Here is a 23,732-nt window from a genome sequence, read left to right as displayed (position 1 = left end):
TGGTGTATAGAAATGCAACCTATTTCTGTACATTGATTTTATATCCTGCGATGTTGTTGAATTCACGTATCAGTTCTAGCAGTTTTTTGGTGGAGTCTTTCAGGTTTTCTATGTAGAGTATCATCACTCTCTTATACCATACACGAAAATAAGCTCAAAAAGGATGAAATACCTAAATTTCAGACAGGAAACCATCAAAACTTAGAAAACAAGCAATAACCTCTTTGACCTCAGCTGCAGCAATTCTTGCTCAACACATCTCCAAAAACAAGGGAAATAAAAGCAAAATTGAACGATTGAGACCTTATCAAGATAAAAAGCTTCTGCACAGCAAAGGAAACAATCAACAAAACTAAAAGGCAACCAATAGAATGGGAAAAGATATTTTCAAATGACATATCGGATAAAGGGTTAGTATCCAAAATCTATGAACTTATCAAACTCTACACCCCAATAAAAGAAATAACCCAGTGAAGAAATGGGCAGACCAACATGAATAGACATTTTTCCAAAGAAGATATCCAGATGGCCAAAAGACACATGAAAAGATGCTCAACGTCACTCATCATCAGGGAAATACAAATCAAAAACACAATGAGATACCACCTCACACTGGTCACAGTGGCTAAAAGTAACAAATCAGGAAACAACAGGTGCTGGTGAGGATGTGGAGAAACAGGAACGCTCTCACACTGTTGGTGGGAATGCAAACTGGTGCAGCCACTCTGGAAAATAGTATGGAGTTTCCTTGAAAAATTAAAAATAAAATTACCCTAAAACCCAGAAATAGCACTACTAGGAATTTATCCAAAGGATACAGGAGTGCTGATTCATAGGGGCACTTGTACCCCAATGTTTATAGCAGCACTATCAACAATAGCCAAATTATAGAAAGAACCTATATGTCCATCAACTGATGAATGGATAAAGAAGATGTGGCTTATATATGCAATGGAATGCTACTTGGCAATGAGAAAGAATGAAACCCTGCCATTTGCAGCAATGTGAATGGAACTGGAGGGGAAAGTGGGTGATGGACTTTGAGGAGGGCACTTGTTGGGATGAGCACTGGGTGTTGTATATACGTGATGAATCACGGAAATCTACGCCCAAAACCAAAAGTACACTGTATACAATGTATGTTAGCTAACTTGACAATAAATTATATTAAAAAATAAAAATAAATTAATAATGGGTGGATGGATAAATAAATAAATAAATAAATAAATAAATAAACAAACCAATTCAAAAAATAAAAATAAAAGGATTGGAATGATTAACAAAAGAATGAAATTTGGGAAATCCTCAAATATTTTGATATTTTAAAAACACACTTTTAAATGACCCATTGCTCAGGGTGCCTGGGTTACTCAGTTGGTTAAGTGCCCAACTTCAGCTCCGGTCATGATCTCATGGTTAATGGGTTTGAGCCCCACGTCGGGCTCTGTGCTGACAGCTCAGAGCCTGGGGCCTGCTTCGGATTCTGTGTCTTCCTCCCTCTCTCTGCCCCTCCCCTGCTCACACGCTGTCTCTGTCTTAAAGATAAACATTAAAAAAATTAAATAATCCTTTCCTCTAAGGACAATTCATAAGAGTAATTAGAAAATATTTAAACTGAATATAAACAAAAATGCTATATATGAAATTGTATGAGTGGCTTTAAAATTGAAAAACTACTTTGGAAAACAGCTTGGCCTTTTCTGAAAAAGTTAAATGTAATCTCAGCATAGACCCATTTCTATTCATTTCTAAGTTTCTGGAACAGAAACAAAAACATATGGCCACAAAACAACTTGCACACGAATTTTTATAATAGCCACTATTCATAATAGCCCCCAAACTGGAAACAAATCAACCGTATGTTATTTTTTTTAATATAATTTATCGTCAAGTTAGCTAACACACAGTGTATACAGTGTGCACTTGGCTTTGGGAGTAGAATCCCTGATTCATTGCTTACATACCACACTCAGTGGTATTTTCCCCTTTCCTTCCCCCATGGTCTTCGGTTAAATTTCTCAAATTCCACATATGAGTGAAAACATATGATATCTGTCTTTCTTCAACTGACTTATTTCACTTAGCATAGTACTCTCTAGTTCCATCCACGTTGTTTTTAGGAGCACATTCAACAATAGCCAAATCATGGAAAGAGCTCAAATGTCCATCAACTGATGGATGGATAAAGAAGTTGTGGTATACACACACATACAATGGAATACTACTTGGAAATGAGAAAGAATTAAATACTGCTATCCTAATACTTTTAAATCTATTGAAACTTGTTTTAAGATCTGGCATATTATCTATTCTGAAGAATGTTACATGTGCTCTTGAAAAGATTGTGTTTTCTGCTATTATTAGGTAGAACATTCTATAAATATTGATTGGTATAAGTCAATTGATAGTCTTAATGAATTTTTATAAATCATTGCTATTTTTCTATATTGTTTTATCAATTACTGAGAGTGGATTCTTGAAGTCTCCAATTATTATTATTGAATTGTATACTTTCCATTTTGATTCTGTAAATTTTTGCTTCATGGATTTTGGAATTCTATGGTCAGTTGCATATATGTTTTTAGTTATTATATCTTCCTGATGAATTGACCCTTTTTACCAATATGAAATGTCCCTCCTTGGTAATATTTCTTCTCTTAAAGTCAGTGATATGTCTGTTAATCTAATCTGCATTATATAAACACTTCCTCTTTGCTGTGATTGCTATTTCCATGTCGTATCTTTTCCTTTTCCTTTCAACTTATTTGTGTCTTTGAATTTAAGTATGTAGACAGCTCATGGTTGGATCTTGTTTTCATTTTCTTTCTATATCCAATCTGACAATATCTGCCTTTTTAGTGGAGTGTTTAGTTCATTCACATTTAATGCATTTTAACGTAAGGCATTTAATACCTTTTGTTTGGAGTGTTTGGTCAATTCACACTTCATGTAATCATACATTCAATGTAATAATATTTATGTAATAAAATAAAGCAGGATTTGTATCTGCCATTTCACTACTTCCTTTCTATACAGCTCATGTTTGTTGTTATTGTTTTCCTCTTTTACTGCTTACTTTTTTTGTTAAATAAATATTATTAGTATATCATTTAAATCTTCTTTTAATTATTTTTCTATTATAATATGCATCTTAAATTAGTAGTCGAATTCAGATTAATACTAACAATTCTGGTAAGAGATAAGAAATTTTCTCCAATATCACTCTATTCCTTCTCTTCTTTGTACTATTATTGTCATGTATTTTATATCTATGTATATTACAAATCCAACAATTATAATTAGTGTTTTATGCAAACTTGTGTTTTTTAAAGAAATGAAGAGAAAAAAAGAAAACATGTATTCACATGACGTTTTATATTTACCCACATTTTTATTTTTTCCAATGCTCTTCACTACTTGGTGTAATTTAAGTTACTGATGCTGTTTCCTTTTTTTTGCCTAGATGACTCCCTTTAGTATTGCTTGTAAGTCTTGTCCACAAGCAATAGATTTTCTCAGTCTTTATCTCCAGATTTCTTTATTCCACCTTTCTTTCTGAAAGATAGTTTTGTTGGTTAGAGAATTCTCGATTGACATTTTTCCCTTTCAGCACTTCGAATATTTTATTTTATTGCCTTCAGTCCTTCTCTTTTTAAATGACAAGCCAAGTAGATGCTAGTCACATTATTGCTCCCCTGTGTATGACTAGTCAGTGTTGTCTTGCTGTGTTCAAGATTTTCTCCTTGTCTTTGGTTTTCAACAGTTTGGGTATGATTTTCTAGATGTGGCTTTCTTCTGTTTATTTTAATTGGAGTCTGTCAAACTTCTTGGATCTGAACATTAATGTTTTTTTTCATCAAACTTGAGAATTTTTTAGCCATTAGTTCTTCAAATGTTTTTTGTCTACCCCTTCATCTCTCTCATTGCTTTCTGAAACTACCAGAAGCCTCTGAAGGTCTATTCAGATCTCTCATCATTCTTTTGTGTGTGTGTGTGTGTGATTTTTCAGGTTGGTAATTTCTATTCATCTATCTTCAACTTCACTGATTATTTCTTCTATTACCTCAAATTAACTCTTAAACCCAAGTTGGAGAGATGCATGCCTCAGGTTATTCTCACCCAAAGTTGTCATTTTTTTTATGAATAACTGCTTCTCAAAGTTTATTACTTTATTAATTTCTATAGCCATGAAATGAGTTTTTCCAGTTACTTATTTTTTGGAAAGAGATTGTACAAATGTCTCACTCTATTATACTGTAAGTCCTGCCTCTATGTTCCTGGATTTGTCTCCTAGGTCTGCCATAATAAAGAAGCATAAGTGTAATGACTTAAAATCACAGAAACTTTATCTTGCATACCTCTGGACGCTAGAAATTTGAAATCAAGGTGACATCAGGGCTTCACTGTCTCTTAAGTCTCCAGGAAACAAATGTTTCTGTCCTCCTCCAGCTTCTGGTGGCTGCAAGTGTTCCTTGGCTTGTGGCAGCATAACCCCAGCCTCTGTCTGTCTTCACAAGGCCTTCTTGTCTATGTGTCTCATTCTGTGACTTTTCCTCTCCTTATAAGGACAGCAGTCATTAGATTTGGGGAACAACCTAAATCCGGGATGATTTCATCTCAAATATCCTTAACTAGTTAATTATATCTCAAAGATAGTATTTCCAAATAAGGTCATATTTGGAGGTTCTGGGTGGTCATGAATTTTGAAGAGACCTGATTCAACCCACTATAGTTCCCAAGCTGACTTTTGACATCAGCATCCGGGCTGACGGATGCTAGCTCAAGTTTGCATGTATTTTGGTGTCTGTGTTAACTTTATATCACACATATACAATAAATGCTTTGTTCTCTTGTAAATCCTGTGCCTTGATTTTCTCATATTTTAATGAGCTGGGAGCTAATAAACATACCAATCTGCTAGAGTTTTTTCAAAGACTAAATGAAATATTTTTAATGTCCTAATAAAAGTTTTTGTTACATTAAAAAAAAAAAGAACTGTCATGTAAATGTCTGTTCCATGGCATTACATTGTTGCTTATTGATGATTTCACATGGGTTAAAACCAAATACAATGCATCAGCTAGTTTCCAAAATGTTTAGAGAATATTTTCTTCCACCACCAATCAAGAAATATCTGCTATATAGGGGCACCCGGGTGGTTCAGTTGGTTAAGCACCCAACTCTTGATTTCAGCTCAGGACATGATCTCATGGTTCATGGTATTGAACCCCTCATTGGGCTCCTCACTGACAGCATGGAGCCTGCTGTGGATTCTTTCTCTCCCTGTCTCTCTGCCCCTACCCTGCTCATGTTCTCTCTCTCTCAAAATAAATAAATAAACTTAAAAAATATCTTCTATATATAAAATGAATCATCAACTGTCATTTATACTTTAATGGTTACTGATAAGGTGCTTGGCTTCAAAACGCGAGATGCCACTGGCGATGCTCACTATCACTTCCTCCCCAAAGTGTCAAAATATAACTCGGTGCTAACCCAAACTTAAAATACACAAAAGATTCTTCCCATTTTAACATTTGTTTCTATAGTCTCTCACTTCTCACTTCCAGAGCAAACAAACGTACAATTATAGAATTGCATTGGGTTAAACGTTTTCTTTTAAAGACCTTTTATCTTTTATCCTCTTATCAACAGATTAACAAAATTCATATTCTTATTGAAGTCATACCAAAACCCAGTCATCTCAAGGACTAAAGGTTAATTAAATCTATCATTTAGAATACTGTAGACCAAAGTCTACTCTCCTCACTTTTTAGAAAGTCAGTTGTGTTGGTGTCATGTAGGGAATCTAGCAATTAAATTTCAGATATTGTAACAGGACCACCGGGGTGGCACAGTTGGTTAAGCATCCCATTCTTGGTTTTGGCTCAGGTTGTGATGTCAGAGTCACGAGATTGAGCCCCACATCAGATGCCACGCTGATTCCCTCTCTCTGCCACTTCCCCACTTGTGCTTGCTCAGTCTCTCTCAAAAACCTTTTAAATTAAAAAAAAAAAATTAAATAAGATACCATAACAATGTATTGAGAACACTAAGGATTCTTTTTAGTGAAAGACACTCATTTGTCCTCATAACTTTAGAGATATGCTTCATGAAGAAGCAGGACATTTTCTCCTAATCTCTAGTCTTTCAGGACTATCACTCCATGTGCCTAATAGCATTTTTAATAACTTTATTGAGGAATATAATTGAAAAATATAATTGTATATATTTACAGCACACAGTGTGATTATTTGATATACATACACATTGTAGAATGTTACCAAGGTCAAGATAATTAGCACATCCATCACCTCACATAGTTAACTCTTTTTTCTTTTCTTTTTTTAAAATGTGTATTTATCTTTTAGAGAGAGAGAGAGCACACGTGTGCTCATTAGTGGGGCAAGGGAAGAGAAAGAGAGGGAGGCAGAGGGTCCAAAGCAGGCTCTGCACTGACAGCAAAGACCCCCAACGTGGGGCTCAAACCCACGAACTGCGAGATCATGACCTGAGCTGAAGTCGGATGCTTAACCAACTGAGTCACCCGTGCACTCCAACTCTTTTTTCTTGTGGTAAGAATACTCAAGATCTACTCTCAATGACTGTCAAGTATGCAACACCACATTATTAACTCTAGTCACCATGCTGTATATTCAATCCTCAGCACTTATTCTTATAACTGAAAATTTGTACCCTTTGAAATAATTGAAATTAGTAATTTGTACCATTAGGAAAAACAGTAGAAGCATTCCTCAAAAAATTAAAAATTGAAGTACCATATGAGTCAGCAATCCCGCTTCTGGGCATATATTTGAAGGAACTGAAATCAATATCTCAAAGAGGTACATGCACATCCATGATCACTGGAGCAATATTCATAAAAACTAAGATACTGAAACAATCTACATTTCCTTCCATGGATGAATGGATAAATAAAATGAGATACATATAATGGAATGTTATTCAGCCATGAAAAAAGAAGATCTTGCCATTTGATTCAACATGGCTGAATCTGGAAAGCATTATGCTAAGTAAAATAAACCGGACAAAGAAACACAAATACTTACATGTGGAATCAAAAAAAAAAAAAAAAAATCCAGTGTCTAGCAGTATTATTAACTCAAATTTTATCCCAAGTCTATCTAACACAGCAAGCAATTGTTGAAATCTAATTAGCTTTCAGATGGTTTTCCTCCATCTTGTTGCATTTCCAGGGCTAAAACTAATAGGAACAAGAGGATATTTTGGTCTATTCTATCTGATCATAGGTATTTTTTTAATGTAGAGCACATAGGATTTATCACCACACAGATACATATATAAGGGATAATACGTGAGGCCTGTTTGTTGGATTATATTAATGATAGCTTATAGTTTTTAATGGCCTAAGTGGCATTTTCACATTCTTTATTTCTTAAGAATCTTTGAAGTTGGAAGAGACAATTATTTTAAAGATCAACAAATGAATGAAACTCAGAACAGTTAAGCAAGATGTCCAAGGTCATACAGCTAGAAATTGGCAGAATGGAAATTCAAATTTGGGTCTCTGAATCATCATATTGCTTTGAATATTGTCATTCCAATAAATGTACAATATCATTCATATGTTTGCCATTATTCACATTGGTTCCTAAAATATAGCTTTACTTTCTAATCTTAATGAAATATATACTTTTTACACTGTTCATGAAGGACCTTTCAATGCTCTCAACTGAGTTTTGGATTTGATTAGGACTGGAAAACAAGTTCAAGGAAGAATAATCTAAGAGTAACTGGGAGCCACAGATTCAAGGACTCTATTCAAGAATAGATCAAACTGTGTTTGTGCTAATGATCTGTAGAAGGCAGGTTGGCTTTCACAATCACAGGGTGATTTCGGTTTACCCATTATCTCCAAACTGTCCATTTTAAGTGATTAGGCATCAGTTTTCAGGGAAATCTATACATTTCTTTCCACCTAGAGTACTGTTTTTGTTTCCTGGTAAACATCAAAGAAAATAAATCCTATTTAGATTATTTCTTATGATTGACACCAATAATTGGGCTCATGAAGCTAATAAGACATAATCATAAAAGTAGAACTCATTTGGAAAAATAGAGTCTAGAGATGGTGGGGCCATTAGTTGAAAAATGGAAATATCTCTGTTGAAATGCTCACAGCGTAGGATGGGAAACTATTTTATTTCTAAGTATATATTTAAAGGCACTGTGTGGATGCTGTGCTAATGGTACAAAGATTCACTCAATCAGAACTAAATCCAACAACTATTTGTCATGCACTTGGTACGTGTTAGAGATTGCTACAAGTGTGGGGAACACAGAAGTTAACAAAACAAAATCTCTTTCCTCATGGTCAGGCCGTGTGGCTAGCCTCACCAATGCAGTATTTATAGAAGAGATGTATGTTGAAGTGGTTAAGATGGAGATGTGTCTTATCACCCTGCCTTTTCTCCCTTCTGGTGTCAATGAGCCATCAGGGGTTGTGTGCTGATGATGTCAGAGCCTCTGTCAGCCTTGATCCACAAATGCCTTCAGGGACTGAGCCCCAATCCCCTGCCCACCCCCAAGAGAACATTTTCCTCATTTAAACTTCAATAAAGCATCTTCATACCCTGACTGCTTTGAGACCAAAGTGAGGGAGGGCACAAGAGGTGAGCAGTCAAGATGGGACAACAGATAAACTCCTCCTAAGTCAGGTGTTGGGAAGAACAAAGGCAAGTGAACAAGCAAAGAGAGCCAGGGATATGCGGGTTACATACACACCAGAAGAATCCCAGATCTTTCTTTCTCATCAACTGGGACTTCTCCACTCCCATTCTGGTTTGAATGCTTCCCAATTTCTATCCTTTTTAAACAGTAAATAGGAAGTGGTGGCACAAAGGACCCTGACAGGACAGTAAACCGTATTCTTAGAAAAAGAGGGTCCAATCCACCCTCTTTACTCACACTTAGTGCTGGTGGTACCTCCAGAACCCCAAACACATTCCCTGGGTCAACACTTGAAGAGCTCTTTGTCCTAACTTAATAAGTAGGACAGACTGGCAAATCCATAGGTAAGTCAGGTGGTAGACCCTTAAATCAAAATGAACTCAGAAAAAGTTATAAAACTGGCCCAAAAGAAAATAAGGTTTGGGGAAATTTTTAGGAGGGTAGATGTTGTTTTGCCCCTTTTTTAGTCCACTAAGTCAGTTAACAAGAGTTACACAGGGCTATTATTTCATGTCCAAAACACTCAGAACCCTCATAAAAAGATACATAAACTCCTACATATGCCATCACATGCTCCTGGGCCACCCATGTCATAGAGCATGTTATTTATTTCCAACCTTTCAGGGAAAGCTCCAGAGCAAATTAGTGTGGCCCTTAGTTCAGATTTTAAAATTTACAGCTACCATGTGACAGGCACAGGGTTGAGCATTTGATAAATATTCTCTCATTTAACCCTCACAAAACCCTAAATCCCTTAAATGGTCTTTCCTTACGCAAATGAGTTTTCCCAAAGGCACCAGGGACCAAGTAGCCAGGAGGATTCAGCCTCAGGATGTCCGAATCCAAAACCCATCCTGGATCACTACACCAAGCTGAGCTAAGGAGAGGAAGGTCTTACCAGTGCCCCTGACTCCACCTCATAGTCTGCCTTTCCACATTGGTTTCCCAGCCTTCCCCAAGGACCTTGAGCCCAGGTGTTCACTTTTCAGCCTTTGAATTATATTTCTGCACAATAGGGTCTTTCCTGCACCTGCTTTCTCATCAGAGACTTACCCTGAGGATCACGACCCACAGGGTGTGGAGATGAGCTACAATGATCTAATTCATGCCAGTGTACATATTCATCACAGCTTGACATGTAATGGCTCTCAGATAATCTCTTTGTATTTCAAGGAGTCATTATTAATAATACAAAAGAATGAGTTATGGAAGCATACTATTGTCCAAAATTTATACAATACAAACAAGGGGTGTGCTACAAATACAGATTTTTCCATTTTCTCTCATTTCTCTCATCCTGATTGAAAGGCCCTATCCCCCAACCCCCCTGATTGAGAGGCACAGGTGAGGAAGCCTGGAACTTCCAGGATAAGGTAACTTTACTTTTCATGGTAAAAACTACTTCATATCTAAAACAACTTAAAATCCAATTCCCTATCCATGATGTTTTTTCCTTCCAAAATGTCTTTCCTTTCCCATCTTTTCCTGTAGGTATTGAGAGCACATGGCAGTTCATTGAAAACCTTCAGCATTAGTAGGGAAGCTTCTGTTCCTTGTCATTGGCTCCTACTGTCCTCAATTTGGGTTATAATTCCTGAAAGCTGGAAGTTCTAGGTTGTTGAGGGACCCAGGTTACATCCTAAGCCTTGGGTCATCTCTGAATTTTTTTCCCTTGACCTATAGGCCAGGAAAGCTTCTACTTCCCCTTTCTGTCTGGGAGAAACATCCCCAGTTAGTTTTTTTCTCTTACTCTATGGTGTGGGTCTATTCTTGTTGCCTTTCACTTGGGTAATAAAGCTTACTAATTTGCTGTAATGGTAAAAAAAAAAAAAAAAGGCTACAGTGTGGGGGGAGAGAAAGCAGAGAAAAGAAAAGAAAATTAAAGAAAAGAAAAGAAGGGAGGGGAGAGAAAGGGGAAGAGAGAGAGATGGAGGAAGGGAGGGAGGGAGAGAGGAATAAAGATTGCATTAATGAAAGAGAAAACATCCAGAAGAGTTCTGGAAAACGATGTCTCCAATACAGGAGTAAAATCAGAGCTGAGGAACCATACTAGGTAAGAGGAGAGGTTTGTAAGATTTTTACCTCTCTGTGTACATGGGAAAGGCTTGGTTAAACTGCATTAATCCAATGAATTTAGCGTCTTTTCTTCCTTGTCTTTAGCCCAGGCCTAATTGGAGACTAATGAGTATTAACTAGCTACATTGCAACCAGCAAACGTTTGGAGTCAAGGCTGAATTCAAATCCGTGTCCCACCACTTCACACAGTATAGCCCTTGGGCAAATAACTCAGTCTTTTTGGGTATCAGGTAACCTTTTAAAAGTGGCATCTACATGGCACTTGTGTGGCTCAGTCAGTTAAGCATCCAACTTTGGCTCAGGTCATGATCTCACAGTTTGTGAGTTTGAGCCATGTGTCCAGCTCTGTGCTGACAGCTCAGAGCCTGGAGCCTACTTCAGATTCTTTTTTTTTTAATTATTTTTAATGTATATTTATTTTTGAGAGATAGGGGAGGGCCAGAGAGAGAGGGAGACATAGAATCTGAAGCAGGCTCCAGGCTCTGAGCTGTCAGCACAGAGCCCAATGCGGGACTCAAACTCACAAACCATGAGATCATGACCTGAGGTGAAATCAGATGCTTAACTGACTGAGCCACCCACGCGCCCCAGATTCTATGTCAACCTCTTCCTCTCTGCTCCTTCCCCCACTCACACCCTGTTGATCTGTGTCTCAAAACTAAATAAATACTAAAAAAAAAAATTTTTTAAATAGTAAAAGTGGCATCTACAAATATTATAACAAAGTTGTGTGGTGATTGGGGTGTCTGGGTGGCTAAGTCAGTTAAGCATAGTTAAGCATCCAACTATTGGTTTTGGCTCAGGTTGTGATCTCATGGTTTGTGGGTTCATACTCCAAATCAGGTTCAGAGACAGCATGGAGACTGGGATTCTCTCTCCTATTCCCTCTTTTTCTGCCTCCCTTCCCCCGAAAATAAATTAACTTTAAAAAATAGTTGTGTGGTGATAGATGGTGACTGCACTTATGGTGGTAAGCACTGAGTAATACACAGAATTGGCAAATCACTATGTTGTAGACCTGAAACTAATAACATTGCGTGTCAGCTATCCTTCAATAAGTAAATAGGCAAATAAATAAAATGGTATCTATATCATTTACCATGAAGCATTCCATACAAAGCACCTCATGGAAGGGTCTGAACATAGTATATTTCAATATGTGTTTGTTTCCTTTCTCCACCATTGTCCTTTGTTAGGAAGAAATACGGAATGATACGCCCTCTGCAAGACGGCTGTCTGCAAAACCTGGAGGCGTTCCACTTTCTGGATAAACAGCCTTACGCCTGGCAAACTGTACTGATTAAAAGTTCCGATAGGGGAAGAACAAACTAATTTGGAAGGGGTAATTAAGACTCTCCATAGTCCAAACAGGATGATTTCCTGGCCATGCAGAGAACCAATAAACCTCGGTCCCAAAGAAAAAGTAATTTTTTGAAACTGCATGAGGTTCCTCCAGAGAGGGAGGGTTCCCAGAACACAGTGGTCATTGCCGTGCAGTCAGCCGAACAACCCAAAACTTCTGCATCAAAGGAGGGAATCGCAGAATTTTCTGCTAAAGAAACATGACTCTACTTAAACTCTTAAAATATGTACAAACTTGGGGCACCTGCGTGGCTCAGGCAGTTAAGCATCCTTAACCGGATTTCAGGTCAGGTCATGATCTTCTGAGATAAGAGCCCTTCATCATGTTCCATGCTGGGCATGGCTCCTGTTTAAAATTCTGGCTGCCCCTCTCCCTCTGCCCCTCCCCCCAAAATATTTGTACACACTAAGTGTCCATAGTACTTAAAAATCTCTGCAGGCCATTTGAACCAGGCAATGGCTCCCTCTTCTCATCCAATCATCTGAGATTTAGGAATCTCACTTTCTTCTGTTTTTGTTCATTACACATCCTCCTTTTGTCTCCAGATTGTACTTGGTGTTTCTTCTCACTTTCCATTCTTTTCTCTGCTGTAATCTGCATCTTTTCTTTCCTTGTGAATATTATACTCCATGTTCCCCTTTCCTGTGAAAATGCTACTATTATCACTAGAAGAAAGTACTTCCTGAATGATTTTCCCCAATGGGGTCATATTCAGCTCCCCATTCCTCATGGTCTCCTTTGTCTCTAGTGCCTTAGGTTACAAGATGGCTCTCCAACGTTATGAATAGAACCTGGATTCTAGAGATGAGTTGAATTTCTTTGTGAGAAACTAGGTAAGCTTGTCTGAGGTTTAAATTCTAATTGCCAACTTGAGCATCAGGTGATAAGCTAGTAGGCATATGTTCATGTCAAAAATATTTTCTGGCAGGGCGTCGGGTGGCTCAGTGGGTTAAGCATTCAGACTCTTAATCTCAGCTCAGGTCTTAATCTCAGAGTTATGAGTTCAAGCCCTGCATTGGGCTCTATGCTGGGTGTGGAGCCTACTTTAAAAAAATTTGCTGGCACACAACCACTGAGACAATCCATCTCAAACACAATCCCCACTGTGGAGAAGACCTCTACACAATGAGTAGGACAGAAGACCCAGCTTCACCCCTGGACTCATGGTTGGACCAAGAGCAGGCACTTTTTCCATTTGTAGCCAGTTCATACGTTGGCCACCTTGCTCCAAAGGAAAACTGACCAATAATAGACTTTTTTTTTTTTTTTTAAAGGAATTTGAAAGGAAAATCAGGCAGGTAGCCCTGAGAGAGATAAAAGTGAAAGGTGCTTGGAAAATACAAGTAAAAACAAAAATCTTCAAAAACAAAAACAGAAGTCCTCCTTACAAAGATAGTAGAGAAATAAAACACCTTTGTTATTGAATAAGCATTAAACCAGAATGCGAGGAGCACCACAGGCGATCCGCTCAGAGGTTGCAAAAACAGAAAGAAATCTTACCCTTTTATACAGACAAGCAGATACAACTTGCTACGTACATGTTCTCATGATCAACAATAACTAGTCCTTGAGTGTAATGACTTGCCAGCACCATTTGTCATCCAGAGTTTATCCTAACTCTACCTGGTATTGGGGAAACCATCTCTGTTAGCTAATTGGCTTTATCCAAAGGTAAAACAAGCATCTCATATCTTTATGGCAGGAGTAGATTGGAAACTTGGAGCAAGGAACCCACTAAAGTTAGGCCTCTACCCTCCCACAGAAACCAGGAGATGGGAGCCCTAGCTCCTCTGATGTTTACATTCCAAAGAGATGGCTCCGTCTTCCTTGAGAAAGACATTCCTGGTCATAAAGCTGACACAAGTCCTATCTCATCTTCAGAAGGATTTATATACATTTCAGAGAAGAGAAAGCATTTATAATTATGATGTAATTATAATTCAATTTACATAATTAAATAATTATAATTTATAATAATTTAATTATATTTAAAGATATTTGAATATAAATTATTTATTTATTTTATATATTTATTATATATAATATTATGTATATTTTATATATTTATTATATATTTAAATAGAAATATATTTAAATATAAATTAATATGTATGTAATGTATAATTATAATTAAAGTAAATGCTCAAAGAAAAAGTGGGGAGGGAAATCTCTTTTATAATTTCAATGGGAGAATTAAGACTTTTTGTGTGTCCTTACAAAGATCCTGATGTAGAGAGAGGCAGGTAGAGAGGGGTAGGAAGATAGTCATGATGGACCTGTGGGAGCTTTACATGATGTGGTAACAGAAACAGTGAGTTAGCAGATGCTATAAAGTAAACAGAGACATCTATCCAATATTCATATTTATATCAATATCTAGAACTGAGAGTTAGTAGAAACAGACATGTGCATGTAGAAACTACGTGAACAAATCCACCATTTTTTCCTGTTGCAATTGCCTTCCATCCAGAATCGTTTTTTTAAGCCCTGGTTGTCCAGATTTCACTACATTCCTCTGTGTATATGTTATTATAACCACACACCCGTCCTCCAAACACACACCATTACCTAAAGTTGCACGAAGATGCTTTGTTTCTTGGTTTTAAAAAATGGTTGCTTAAAATATGATAGAAAGACTTTTCCCTGAGGGGTTGTCAAGAAAATTTGGGACCCCAGCGTTCTGAACACCCTGCCACCCTATTAAAATTGCCTCCCCTGGGGGGAGCCTTGACATCTGGAACATGCGAAGGTCATTCTATGAGTTCAGAGTCACGCAGAGAACTTTAGCGATAACTCTACATGGTTTTGTGGACATGTAAATTAACAAAGTGAATGAAGGATTGTGACTATAGGAGGCCATCTTTGGTTTCCTTAAATATCACAGCTCCTCTTTGGTACGAATTTAATAGAATTGGGTCATCTGGATGGCTCAGTCGGTTTAGCGTCCGACTCTTGATTTCAGCTCATGTCATGATCTCACAGTTAGTGAGTTGGAGCCCTGCATTGAGCTCCATGCTGACAGTGAAGAGCCTGCTTGGGATTTTCTCTCTCTCTGCCCCTCCCGCACTCATGCTCACTCTCTCTCTCTCTCAAAAATAAACTTGAAAAAATATATTTAATAGAATTAGCCTCTGTGCAAGATAGTCATCTGTTTGTTCCTTTGCTCATTCATTCAACCAACTGTTATTGGGCCAGGCAGGGTTTTATGAACTGTGGACACAGTAGTGGACAAGCCACACCAGGGCCCTGCTATTGGGTAGCTATGTCCAAGCAGAAAAGCATATAAAGATACCTTATATTGGGCAACAACTGGGAAGAAATAAAGCACAGGAGGGTGAGTGCTAGTGTAGATAGGTGGTCAGAGGGACCACTACATTCTGTATATATTATCACTCTGGTGTAGGTTAGACCCAAGGATGAGCTAAAAACATGGCAAATTACATTTCCCAGGGGTCACTGGAAAAGAGAGCAGATGGCTGGAGCTAGAGGCTCTAAAAGAATAAATATGAAAACCCCCTCTCTGTGCCGTGGAGGTGGGCCATCTTCTTAGGGCCTCCTCTCAGCATCCCCCAGAGAGCACTTAAAGAGGCCAAGTGAGGGATTAGTCATTGTCACTGCTATTAGATTAAGGGGGCCATTGCTAAGGAAGCCCTGAGATGTCTTCCAACAGTGATAAAATCATAAAGCCCTGAGGAGGAAGGCCAGGCTGCCAGATGGCGAGGACACCCATGTAGCTACCCAGAGATCCCAGTGTTATCCCAAAGCACGCACTGGGTTGTATTTATACCTGGCACCAAGAGTCTAGCCCACCTGACATCTCAGTGTCATAGCATGGATGACATAGAGGGAGTTAACAAATGCTGTGTTTGGAATGAATGCTTACAGTTACAGCCCAAACCACTGCCAGCTGACTGTGTACCTTCCCTCCCAGACCATCATCAATCAGCTCCTGGAAGACAGGGACCTTGTCTGTTTCTCTTTTCACCGTCCAGTGTACTGCCTTGTGCTTGGCCAGTGGAGGGAACTTAAGGCAGCTGTTGAACAAGCGAGACCAAATCAAATGATCGGCAGTGGTACCCACTTCCTTTCCTTCAGCAAACTCCTCTTAGAAGCAAATGAAACTAAGAAATGATAATATTTCTGTTACTGTCTGGTTTGTATTCTATGTGGTGAGAGTGAACTGTTGTAAGAAAATAAATGGCTGGAGAGGGAGGTTTTTAAATGGCCCTTGAAGGTAAAGGTTTGGAGTGCTAGAATGAGAAGCTTGATAAAGCAATAGCTCCCCTCGGTGGCCATAAAGAGTCCTAGCTTTTAGGACACCCATCGCCACCTGTGTGTTTGTGCAACCGTCCCTGGTGGACTTCTGTCGAGGACAGTTGGTGACAAGACACAGTTTGTTCATGCTCAGACTCCCTTCTGGGGAAGACATCATGCCAGACTTCCCACCACGCCTCATCCCATGGGCTTCTCCACTCCACCATCTTGCCCTGAGGGCTCCAGACAAAGAGCTCTTTGTGCTGAGGACACCTGCTCATTAATCACAATCACAGTGTTTAGAATGTGAATGCCTAGAGCCACAGTCTGTATTGCTCCTGTGAAAGTAAACTCATAGAAAATCACTGGAACTTCACAAAAGCACTCAAGTAAAGTGATGGGCAGGAAATTTGGGAGTGCTCAGTCCCCAAAGAGTACAGTCAAATGCAAATTCTACCCCCAAATACAAATACATAAATCTATTTTGGACCATGCTCAGCAGGCAGCACTCCGAGGAGAGGTTAGCAACCATCCCATGAAAGCAGGAGAGGCCCTGTGCCCAGAGAAATTGGCTTTAAAGAGGACTTTGGCCTGATTCATACCAACAATTACAAAAGCTAGGGTGTTAACATCTCTTACTCCTCACAGAGTCGAAGGAGGGAGCTACTCTGAGCAAGGCAGGTCTTTGTGCCCAGGCTGGGGGTTTAGGGGTCTGGCCAAGTCTAAGACTGTGACTAAGTGCTGTGGCCAGAGGCAGACGGAGAGGCAGGGGATACAATGGTGACAAAGGCTCTGAGTTACAGGCAGAGTTAGAGACGCCACTGACTACGTGATCATGGACCAGTGATCAGCACACAGTGAGTCTTGTTTCCTCATCCTCATGTCCATGCTGGACACGTCCCTGGAAGATTGCACTGATCAAGGTGAAGCACAAGGTATTCTGAGAGCGTGCGAGAAGAAACAATCAGAACTTCGATTTGCATTTTACCTTTATGTTTTTAGATTTCTATTCTTGTATATGTTTTTAAGGCACTTGGTAGTACAGGAGCGAATAGATAATCTTTAAACGTTGTGGCCAAAATAGGGTGAAGGCCACCAGCTTACGGCACCACCAGTTAGGAAAACGTGGGTTCAAATCTCCACTCTGCCACTTATGAGTCGCCTAACTGAGCAGATCCCTTAATTTTTCTGAGCCTAACTTTCCATCTGGGTATTAGGATAATAATAGCACACACGTGATAAGATTGTGTGGATTAAATGAGCATGAGCGTGGTGCCTGGCAAGAAATAGGTATGAAATAGATAATGGCTCTTATTACTCATCCACAAAATGGAGATGATAATTTCTTTCTTGCCAAATTGTTGTGAAATTTAGTGACATGGTATATTTAAAAGCACTCTGTAGAGTATAAGTTCCATACAAGTGGAAGGCATTATGTTTCCTGCTTGTTGAAAAAAAGTTTTCAAGTGCCAGACTATTAGAGCAGTTCAGTCTAACCCTTCCTGTCTGGGGCCACCCAACCTTCTCTCATATTTCCAAGTTATGGTAGAAGGGTCCAGGAGATGATTCTCACAGCACTCGTGTCCTGAGATCTTTCTCTGTAAACACAACTTTAACATTACCTGGATGGCTGGATATGGCCTTGATAGATTCCTAGTATTTCCCCAAATTCTTCTCCTTTAATATTTAAGGTCAGAAATTGAGGTGGTTGGCTCACATAAAGCAGCGCTTTAGAAAACACAAGATTTATGTATTTAATAAGATCTACAGAATCCTGAGAGTTGATGCCAAACTAGGTTTCAAAGACACGGCTGGCTCCCTGAACGAGCTATTTACACAGAAGAGAACATAACCAACTGAATTCCAGCTTTCTTTTGGTAGAGTAAATGATTTATAACTGAAATCGTCACTGTTTTAGCTCTGGTAATACCATATGACACTGGCTGGCAGAGTGATGCGTACGATCAGAAATACACATTCTGACTCCCCCTATTGAATCACCTTTAATTTGTCTGTCTCAGTGACCCAGGAACAAGGTGGCAGAATGAGTCAAGATGGTGGAGGAGGCAGACTGGCACTTAGGGTTGACTGAGGACATCTGGAAACAGTGTTAGGTCACGCCCTCACCTCTAGTTCCTTAGGGGCACCACGTTGTGGAGGATGAAGCCAGCTCAGGGGTGCAGCCACAGCCATTGTTCTCCAGTCCTGAGACTTCCCGCTGACGACACTCCCAGGAGCTAACAGAGTGGAACTTCAGCTGAGCCTGGGCGCCTGGAAAGCAGTCAAGGGCAAGAAATCCCCCCCTCTTTGTGTTCCGGGAAATGGCTGTCTGCAAAGACCACCCAGCCCTATGTGATAGGATTAGACAGGGCTCGGGGAGACTTCCCGAAGTACCTAGGACCAGGCCAGACACAGACCCTCCCAATTCCCACAGATGACCAGCTGACCAATTTGCAAAAATGCCCAGTAACTTAACTTGATTAAACTTGACCAAGCTTATCTCCTTCCCCCAGGCCCCAGAACTTTGCCTGCCCCTAAGCTTAAGCAAGGCTTCGTAAAATGCAGAACATCCTCCCCTTAATGGCCCTTACCTGCCCAAGCTGTCTACTCACACCCCTTGCTCACCCACCCTACCCCTGAACATTCGCTTCTCCGTAGCTGTCACTACTCTTTCCCGTGAAAGAAAAGACCTTTTTACCCAACGTTTGAGACACTTTTAGATGTTACAGTCAGAGCCTTCTTCCTATTGCAATCGTCCTCGTGATTAGAGTTTCTCCTCATCCAGGTCCAGATTTGTTTTTTGAAAAGAAGGTTACATTTTATATTCTACCTCTTGCATTTTCTCTTAAACATGATTTTTCTTGTATTCACCTATTAAACAAATATATACATACCAATACAGAAAGAGAGGGTTGAATCTTGGTGCTACGAATAAAAGCAGCCAACTCTCTCATGGCCTTATGCTATTGGGGAAGAAGATGAGAGAGACAGAGAGAGAGAGAGAGAGAGAGAGAGAGAGAGAGAAGAAAACAATAAACATAAAATAATATGAAGTGCTTCAGAGATAAATAAAGCAAGGTAATTGGAAAAGGGTACCCTGGCTTTGGGATGAGTTGAAATTTTATGCATGATAGTCAGATAAGGTTTCACATATGCAAATAGACCTAAGAGAAATGATGGAGAGAGCTAACAGTGCAAAGGCTCTGAGATGTGTTTTTAGGGTATGTTTGGGGTGTTCAAAGAATTTCCAGGAGCCAAATTTGGTTATAACACAATAAGCAAGGGGCAAGAGATAAAATTAGAGAAGTAGCATGTTCTAGACCACACAGGCTTTATAAGCCAGTGCAAGGACTTTGATCTATACTCTGAATGAGACGGAACAACAGCAAGGAATGTGAGCAGTAGGGCCGTAGTCTGACTTTTTAATAGAACTAGTCTGGACCCAAGTGGAGACTAGACTGGGAGAGAGGAATGGAGAAGCAGAGAGCATATGTAGGGATCTAGTGCAACAATCCCTACAATGGAAGATGCTGATTTACACCGAGGTGGTGACAAGTCATAGCACAAGACGGCAGGACTCGAGGAGCTGGCATCAGAACTTGAGTTTGGAGCATGATATATTTTATATGCTTATTAGATGTCAAATGAGAGTTCTAGGTGAAAATTATATATGCCGGCACAAGTTGTGAGTTTAAGACAAGAGATCTTTACGGAATCTGGATGTTAATACATACGAAATGAATGTTATTACTTAAATAATTCTTTTAAGTCAAATAATCATTTCATTGTTTTGTGTATTCAAGCTAAGTGTGCGTATTTAGCTTTGCCTACTCCACAAGTCTGCTGTGTCACATATGCTAACTATGCTTTTGCCTCAGGCCTTTGTCCTCTGTCCCAGTGTAATTCAAAGCACAACAAGGTAGCAGTCGAGACAATGAGCCAGACTGCAAACGGACACATTGTTTCCTTCCACAGGACAGAAAATGCCAGCTGGCCTGAAGATTGTACTTCACTACCCAGCTCCTTTACGTTCCGGGACGATCTCTTGACCTTATCCCTACCTGGAAGCAAACATTTCACGGACCACACTTTGAGGATCGCTGCTGTAGATCACCAACACATTCACAGATAACTACACAGCTCTTCTTCATTTCATTCAGGTCCCTGAACACAAATCACTTCCTTGGAGAACATTCCCTCTAAAGCAGCAGTCTCCATCAGCCTCCTTTACCTTGCTTTAGTTTCCTTTGTCGCAGTGACCATTATCTGACTTTACATTATGTAATTTATTTGTTTAGTTCCGTTGAATAAAGCGAGTTCAATTAAGGCGTGAACTTTGTTTTACCGAGTTATATCTTCAGTGCCTAGGACACTGCCAGACACATACAAGGTACATAAAAACAAAAGGGAATAAACGGAAATATAACGACTGAATGCTTGCTTACTAATATCTGTGAATCTGTGTTCCTTTATTTTGTGTTCATCTAATAAATCTTTGCACTTCTTTATTTTTAAAAACTCATTTTCCTTATTTTAGGTATATTCCTTGTAAACAATATATTATGAGATTTGCATTTTGTTTTCACTTTAAACCAACCTAAGAGTTTCTCACTTCAATCAGGGAATTTAATCCATTTATATTGTAAATTGATATGTTTAACATATATTAATTATCTTATTTTTTTAACCGTCTTTTTCTTTAATATTTATCTATTTATTTTGAGAAAGAGAGAGAGAGAGCACGAGTGAGGGAGGGACAGAGAGAGAGAGAGGGAGAGAGAGAATCCCAAACAGGCTCTGCACTGACAGCACAGAGCCTGACACAGGGCTTGAATTCATGAACTGTGAGATCATAACATGAGCCAAAACCAAGAGTTGGATGCTCAACTGACTGAGCCACCCAGGCACCCCTGTTTTTCCTTTTTTTCATAAAGATACATGTACTCTCCTTACTTTTTCATATTCTGCTATATGGACTGAGTTTGGGAAACTCTTTTCATTATTGTGTAGTTTCTCTGATTCTCACACCAGGGATGGAAGACTAATTTGATTCCTCCCCCCACCCCTAGCATTTACAATTATTAATTAGTAACTTTTTCCCTGTGTCCTCACCTAATCATCTTTGCGTTTGCAGTACATATATTCAGCATCCCCATGTAATCCTCTGTCCCAAAACTTCACTTCAGAAATACTAAAATCGCTTATGGGATGGACTCTGTTATGCCCAGAATTCGCGATCCCCAAAGACCACCAGGGAGCCGAGTCCGATGCAAAAGCAAAAGAGTTTTCATTCGAGCTAGCTCGAGCTCAATCCCCTACCTGCATCAAGGCGCAGCGGTGAGATGCTGGAGAGAGAGAGCGAGTTTCAAAAGCACAAAGGTTTTATAGGGGTCTAGGGGCAGTTGGTGAGGTAATGGCTGTGGCCTCGGCCGATTGGCTGGGGAAGGGTCGTGGCCTCAGCCGATTGGGTCGGAGTCCTGTTACGCAGGTCGCCGGGCGTGTTTTGATCGGGAAGTTTGAACGGGTGAGCAGGAGGTTACTCAAGGGGAGGAGGCGTGGTCTGTGGTTTCTGCGATTTTCCCGGAAAGGGGGCCTGTCGGGGACATAGTCACTCAAGGTGGAGGACACAGAACAAGATGGAGTCGGCCGGCGTAGGTCCGCCCTTTCAGACTCATGGTTTTGTAAGGGGTTAGAACTTCCCCTTCTCGGTCAGGCAGAAGATCTATTTCAGAAGAAAGCCATAGGATCACAATTCTATTTGAGCAACCCATTTCATGTGAGTGCAGCATATTATCATAGATCCTATAATATCTCAGTTCACTCATCTCAAGGTGAAGTTTTGACTCAAGCAAGAATTAGGGTGGATATTTTTGGTCCCAGCCCCATACCCTTTAAGGAAAAGTCCACAGATACAAACCATTCTCATGGTCTAAGGGCCTGGGGCAAGGATAGGGAACATAAATCATAGATTGTCACTTAAAGGACATCACCCATGCCACCAGCATTATCAACTCCCCAGATGAGAAGTCTTTGTCCCTGTTTTCCTCCTAGACTCACAGGGTGGGGAGCCAAGTCTAGCTGGTGCTTGTTCTTACTTTCCAGACCCCAGGAAACAAGAAGGAACACGGGATGAAGGGTTTACTCTTGGAACCCAAACCCTCCCAGTGGGAAAAGGCAGGAGGGAGTTAGAGCTAATCGCTTGTCTGAGAAGCTCTTCCAGAGTTCTGCGTCCACTTCCCGCCCTGCTTTCTCAAACACAATCATCACAGCGTTCCTCCAACGCTTACAGGGTAAGGGTGATTTTTGTCTCTAGCTTTCAGCTACTTAAAAAATATGCGGGTCATTTAAATAGAAATTTGAAAGGAAAAATAAAAATGCCTTTTCCTCACACCACCGTCTTGCTCAAAAGTTATTTCTGTGGTATTCTACTGGGTAGCAAGCCCACTAGCAAAAAACCTGGGAGGCAGCTTACCAGTCAGGGCTCAGCTTCAACTCAATGCTGTTATCAAATCAATTTTGGTTGTGAACACATGAATACCATGACATGGGTATCTCAATCTCTGTAATTATCTAAACCTAAGGGAGTAATTATGGCTAGGTAATGGGGAAAAAAGAAGGGAATTAGGGAGAAATGAGTGATCATTTTTAATCAGCTGAAATCGTCCAGGACCAGGGGGGCAGGAGATCTGAAAGTAGAATTGGCTTTCCTCAATATCTATTATCTTCCAAAACCAAGATAGCAACAAGAATAGAACTCATAAAGTAATAAATACCAATAAGCTGAGAAAGAAGGCAGAGCTGTATATCTATTCTCAAGGGTTTAGAAAGCAAATAGTAGGCTTTCGTGTCTCCAGTATTTAAAATCGTGTATTAATTTTTCCATCACACGATATGTGGGCAATTCAGCAAAACAGAAATGATATAATTTAAAAATTGCCCTAAATTTCCCCTTCTGATGTTTATTCATTATCTTACTCATCTTCATTTCTGGCCAGAACTGTCAGGAGACAGATTCTCAATGAAGTAATCAACAGTTCTGTGTCATGGGGACAGCTGGTAGGTTTCAGTGGTGGGTGAAGTGGTTGACTTTTCACAGATATCTCTGGCAACTTAATTGATAGATTGAGGCATGACTAAAGGCTAGACTAATGCCCTTGTGGAGTTAATTTGAAAGAATCATTACCATATCAAAACACATGATTATCATTAACAAATAATACAATGCTGTTATTAACAGCAGCATCATACAGGCAAGTAGCAAAGATTAGCAGCCTTTCTGGGTTTGTTAATTTGCTCACAAATCACAACTATAGGAAACAAAATCCAG

General features: G+C 39.5%; 1 long non-coding RNA gene across 1 annotated transcript; it reads right to left on the bottom strand.

Moving 5' to 3' along the window:
- Positions 1-2,180: 2,180 nt before the first annotated feature.
- On the bottom strand, positions 2,181-21,768 carry LOC123382829. The gene is made up of 4 exons (XR_006591860.1): positions 21,725-21,768; positions 18,533-18,676; positions 4,359-4,558; positions 2,181-3,555 (listed from the first exon to the last, which is right to left on the bottom strand). It is a non-coding gene; the product is annotated as an uncharacterized LOC123382829 (long non-coding RNA).
- Between the last annotated feature and the right edge of the window lie 1,964 nt (positions 21,769-23,732).

Source organism: Felis catus, chromosome F1 (genome assembly GCF_018350175.1).
Source record: "Felis catus isolate Fca126 chromosome F1, F.catus_Fca126_mat1.0, whole genome shotgun sequence".
NCBI lineage: Eukaryota > Metazoa > Chordata > Mammalia > Carnivora > Felidae > Felis > Felis catus.
The sequence above is the reverse complement of the archived record's forward strand: the minus strand, read 5'-3'. Positions and strand labels throughout refer to the sequence as shown.